The 5,725-nt window shown below is 41.9% G+C and overlaps 1 non-coding gene across 1 annotated transcript; it reads right to left on the reverse strand.

The window, feature by feature from the left end:
* Positions 1 to 5,401: 5,401 nt before the first annotated feature.
* Positions 5,402 to 5,473, reverse strand: TRNAM-CAU. The gene has a single exon. It is a non-coding gene; the product is annotated as a tRNA-Met (tRNA).
* Positions 5,474 to 5,725: the final 252 nt, after the last annotated feature.

Below are 5,725 nucleotides of genomic sequence, written 5' to 3' on the forward strand. Positions count from 1 at the left end.
GACTTTTTATTACAAATAAATATTGTATGCATACTTGGATTTGTGGAGGATCGGTGAGTAGAGCTCTCCAGATAACATCTGTATGCAAAAGTCCCAGAAAAACCTACAGATGGAGTTTTGGTCTGGTTTTTCTTCAAGTGCCATTTAGGGATATAAACGATGTAGCACGCAATACATAGAAATAAATTTGGAAATATCAGGAATTAAGAGATCCTGAAATTTCCCCGAATACCCAGAAGAATTCCTGGAGGATGAAGCAGTGGAATAGTTCTCCAGGTAAGCAGTCTGCCATTACTTTCCAAATTAAATCGCTGCCTTGGATGTAGTACTGGAAAAACAAACAGCAGTTAAAAAAAAAAAAATCCTGCCCTGTCAATAAATTCTTTCTGTTTGTAGCTCCCAGGATTAATAGACAAGTTTTTCATTTTGGAATAGAGATTGAGTAAAAGAGCTACACGAATTGCTGCTTTTTAGTGGGCCCACAAATACTGCTTCAATTTCAAACAGAATATTCATCTTCTGCTCAACATTCAAATATACGCTCCACTGACATTAAATTAAATAGTGCTTCAGAGAAAGAAAAAGAGCGTTTCTCCAGGAAACTAGCAAAATTGTAATTACAGTGGAATTCACAGAAAATTCCAGATGTTAATAGATTTTTTTTTTCTTCTTTCCATACAGGCAACGGCTCAGCAGTCAGCAGCCAAAGGAATCATTCAGAAAACAAAACCAAAACAGAACACTACTCCACTAAGGCCTTTAAGTAAATATGGAAAACAGATTGTCTTACTCTGCTTATTTCTTTAGAGGAAAAATCCAGTGGAGTTTGTTTGGCATTTCCCAATGATTGTCCTTGTTGATGCAAATGTTAAAGGGGCCTTTGAATTTAATATTTTCTGTCTGCAGAGTCACAAAACAAATTTAACCTGGAAGAGACTTCACTGCAGTCCCCGCTCCAATCTCCTGCTCAAAGCAGGACCAGTTCCAAAGTCCTTCATATATAAGGTTTTATTGCCTTATATATCACACCTGGAGCAGTAGGAGATAATGAATACATGACACCCCATCTGTAACACCTGGAGCAGAGCCAGCATGGCTGAAGTCAGTATTTTAAGGCAGTCTCCATTGGCTGCATGGTCATCTGCTCAGGCCACGTTTGCAGAAGGGCTCAGCCATAGCCTAACAAGTATGGTGGAAGAAGCCCCCCCCCCCCAGTAAGGCATCCATCCTACTTGGACATTCCTTTTACAACAGGTAAATTTAGGTCCAGCATCCAAAGGGGATGGTTTCTCCTCCCTGGCAGATCCCAGAGACCGGCGCTGACCATTTCCATTACAGCCTGAACATAGATTAAATGAATCCATCCAAGACATGAGCCATGGAGTCATGGAATCATAGAAAATCTCAAGTTGGAAAAGATCCACAAGGATTGCCGAGTCCAGTCCCTGGTTCCACACAGGACTACACAAACCCAAGCCCTGTTTGGCGCCCCAGTGCTCCCTGAACGTGCCACGGCACTCGGGGCCGTGCTCACCACCCTCTGGGGCAGAGCCTTTTCCTTACACTGCTCAAAAAAACTGTGGCGTGAATCTTCCCCAAACTGGTCAAAGCTTCTGCAGCCACAACAGTATCCTCATAAAAGTGACTTCATCTTCTGTAGGCTGGTTGCAATACTCCTTAATGGAGGAAATGTCAGCCATGACCTCCAAGTTACTAATTTTCCAGCACAGATGTTCCAGAAACAAACTATGAAACGCCATTATATCCCACAATTTTCAGGAATTTTGAATTGCTCCCAAGTTACGTGCTTTCACTGATAGGTTTTGAGGCCTTTTACATCCAAAATGACATTCTTAAAACTGCAGCACAGTGTAACAATGCAGACAGCGCTGCAAAAGGAGAGGCTAACAGTATTAGATCTCCCAGCCTCCAGTGGGATTTCTCATGACCATTTACTCTGTCTCGTTGAGCATATATCTGATTTTTTTTTTCCTTTCTGCAGCAAAACAAACTGCACACCCCCAACACATGCAGCAGCACACCTCCACGGGCTGTAAGTCTCACATAAGCCAAGCAATTCCAGCACGAGAGGCAGGAAGGGATTGTCTCTGCACTGCAGAAATCGATGTAATAGAAAATTAATTTTGCTGTTTTAAGGATTTGAGAGATCGTTTCTCTGTGGAGAAGAATAAAATCAAGGGGTGAAAGTGTAAGTATGGCTGTCTACATCCCTACTAGACATGACTTGGGCATCGCCCACACCTCTCCCACATCACTGCAGGGAGAACAGCAGGCCTTTGTTTTGAGTGCCTGTGATACCATGCAGGTAAGCAAACATACAGGAAACAAGATGGAAAAGTAAACGAGGGAGAGAGGATCCCATGTTATGTAACGCTGCACTTAAGAGAATTAATTGGGGCAGGCTGATAAGAATGAATTGAATGTGTGAAAGCTGCAGTTGTTTTAATTGAGCAGCTTTTCTCCAGGGAAGAGAGCTAAGTTTAAACCATCTGTCCAATTTCAGTGTCACTTGCCAAGGAAATGATTAAAATATTTGAAGATTAAATCAAAACTCTGGGAATCTAGGCGGAAGCCCAGTAATAAATGATTCGGGGATTTGCTTCACTGTAACATGAAGCTGAAGGCTGGAGAATGTTAAACACCACTTCTCTCTCCACATGCACATACACATACGGACTTGCCCCTGCAAGTTTCCAGTGGAATGTGTGAACTCTAGGAAAACATGGAGATTGGTTAAGCAAAAGATAGTTAAGCACAAGACCAGCTGTCCTCTTTATGCACAGATACTCCAAAAAGTCCGCCGCTCGGTGAAGTTGTTCCAAGCCAGACTTTTTGGTAGTGGAATAAATTCCCATAGCTCTTCACTATTCAAAACAGCTTTTCTGCAGCTTGCTTGGGGACCTGGAGCACACAGGGTGCAAGGCGGCCTGTTGCAAGCTGGTTTCACACAGAGGAAATGACGACTTAACTCGAATACAGCAGACACCTTTGTTTCTATGGTTGCTTTTTTTTGAGGAATAGAGAAATTTTCTTCTAGAAACATAGTGAGAATCTCATTCCCAGCTAAGAACACATCCTGTGCAATTCGTGCTGACTGTGCTAATGACCAATCTTAATAAATTATCACTCACTGTTTTAATTATGGACAAATAATATCAGCAAAAGTAGTATCTCTGAGTTCATAGATACAAATCTTGACTAACACTCGGGCAAGAACAAATCATATCTTTGCTGTTCGCTGCTGTAGAGTGATAATAGATATTTTTGGATCTGCTATTTAATCAGGTTTCCATCTACGAGTGTTCCCTGAATAGGGCAGCCAGCTCCTTATTCATTAACTCATGTTTTCATCGTGCCTCAATAGCTGCCTGCATTTCCTTGTATCCAGGTAATCCATCAATGCCCCTTTCACCTTTATTAAATATTGATTTGTTTACAGAAATTTTCTTAACCAGAACCACTTCTTGTTTTGTTTTACCAATCTTCCTTTCATTAATGAGCAAAATACCATCTCTTTTCCTTATTAGTTTTGCTTCTCTGAAAAACGTTATTTACCATGCACCTAGGAGATGCAGATGCTTGTTGGACATTCTTCTTGCTTACACAAAATGTACAAAACTGAGGTACTTGCACCCCAAAAAAATTAGTAACTACTCAGTGATAAGTTTCTCTTCTCTTCCTTTAGAGCAACTGCTAACCTACTCTGTAGGACAAATCAAAGGCTGATATTCCATCCACAGAAGATTATTAAAGTATGAAGTATATTGTAAAATTTAATATCGTGATTCTTGAGACCTCCAGTGCTACTTTACTACTACCAGCATGAGTTCCTGACTAGAATGGTGAGGCATGAGAGAGCATAGCTGGGACAGAGAACCAAATTCCTAGCACAGTGGATCTAATGAAGAAAATACATTTGCAAATATAGGGATATTTTTTATATCAGAGTACCTAATATTTACCTAATATTTTTCCTTTTTTATAAAAAAGAAAGTAGGTACTATTTTGTATTCCATAAAACAATCTTTCTGCTAGGGAAGTCCTTTAACTATTGAATTTTTCTTCATTTCTGACAATATTATTTATTTCTAGCCCAGTCTTTCAATTTAATGAAGGCTGTATTTCTTCTGAGAAATCTGCAATAAATGAGAAATGTTCTGATGAAAAAAAATCATCATAGAATTACAGGCTGTATTTTCTTCTGTCACTGCAAAATGTGTGAAAAATATTGTCTAAAACAATCCAGGCATAACCATTCCCTGTGTCTATTTTAAAACAGGATTATTGGACATTTTTTGGCGTTGCTGGGTTATACTTTCTACTCAAAACAGTAGCTTGCACATTTCAAAATTAAACCTTTGCCAGAGCTATTCAGGGAAAGCTTTAGAAAGAGGAAAGATGTAATAGTACTAGATTTTTTGCTTTTTTTCCCCTTAAATTTCTGTTTTATCTTTGAAGAGCTTTTTGTTTGAAGACAACAAAGCAACAGAACCTCTGTACCCATGGACAGACCCCTCTGCGTTGCAGGTCATGGGGAGGACTGAAGTAAAAACACAAAACCCTGGTGCGGTCAGTGAGGACCAAGAAAATGTTTGCAAGGCTCCTATCAGAGCATGGGACTGGGGCATGTCCTTGGTGGTGACGTCCAAGGCGAACAGGCACCTCTTCTAGCTCTGCCTCATCAGCCTCAACCTTCAGTTCTTGTCTCAGTTCTGCTTAAACTGTGACAATCTACCCCAGCCTGGAACATTGCTTATGCTGGACTAAAGCAAGACGGTGCAGGAAAGGCACAGCAAAGGGAAATAGAATGGAACACAAAGCTGGAGACTCACATCATAAAAACTGCCTTGCCAAGTGAAAAAAAAAAAAAAACCAACCTGTTGTTTTACATAGTTGATTTATTGTTTTCCTTCACTTTTCCAGTTCCAATTGCAATACCTTTAGGCCACAGTCAGTGGAAAATCTCCTGACTCTGCCAGACCTCGCAGGGACATCTCACCAAGCAGACACACAAAGAAAACAAGGCTGTTGGTGCAGTTTGACAACACTCACTAGCTCTTACGTGATGTGTTGCTGAGAAAAATCCAAGGCCTTTTCATTTCTCCATGACAGAATCATGCAACGATTTGGGATGGTAGGGACCTGTAAAATTATCTGGCTCCAACCCCCTCCTACAGGCAGGGACGCTTCCTTCTAGACCAGGTTGCTCACAGCCCCATCCAGCCTGGCCTTAAGCACATGCAGGGAGGGGACACCCACAACTCTCTGGGCAACCTGCAAGTACAACCAGACACGGTTGTGCCCCAGCAAACCCAGGGATGCGGTACGACCAGTTCCAGTCACATTAATAGATGTTCATTCCAAAGTAAAAATGAGAACATAGCAGAGGATGGTTTCGATCCATCGACCTCTGGGTTATGGGCCCAGCACGCTTCCGCTGCGCCACTCTGCTGTGTGAACAAGATTCTCTCTGGCTTCTGCTGGAGCCACAGGAGGCTGTGTGGCAGGAGGGACCTGCTGCATGGCTGCGGGCTGCAGACCCTAAGCCAGGCTCCAACAGCAGTGCCACTGGGCCACAAAGATCCAGGTGCAGCTTTCTGCTAAATCCCATCTCCTTGGAATAACGCTCCAAGCACCAAAAGCCCATGCGTATCCGACAACTCCCTCTCCTTGCTTGTCAGGTTATACCATAAGAGACCACAAA

This window comes from Lagopus leucura, unplaced genomic scaffold (assembly GCF_019238085.1).
Source record: "Lagopus leucura isolate 7727_CA_CO unplaced genomic scaffold, USGS_WTPT01 Super-Scaffold_73, whole genome shotgun sequence".
Taxonomy (NCBI): Eukaryota; Metazoa; Chordata; class Aves; order Galliformes; family Phasianidae; genus Lagopus; species Lagopus leucura.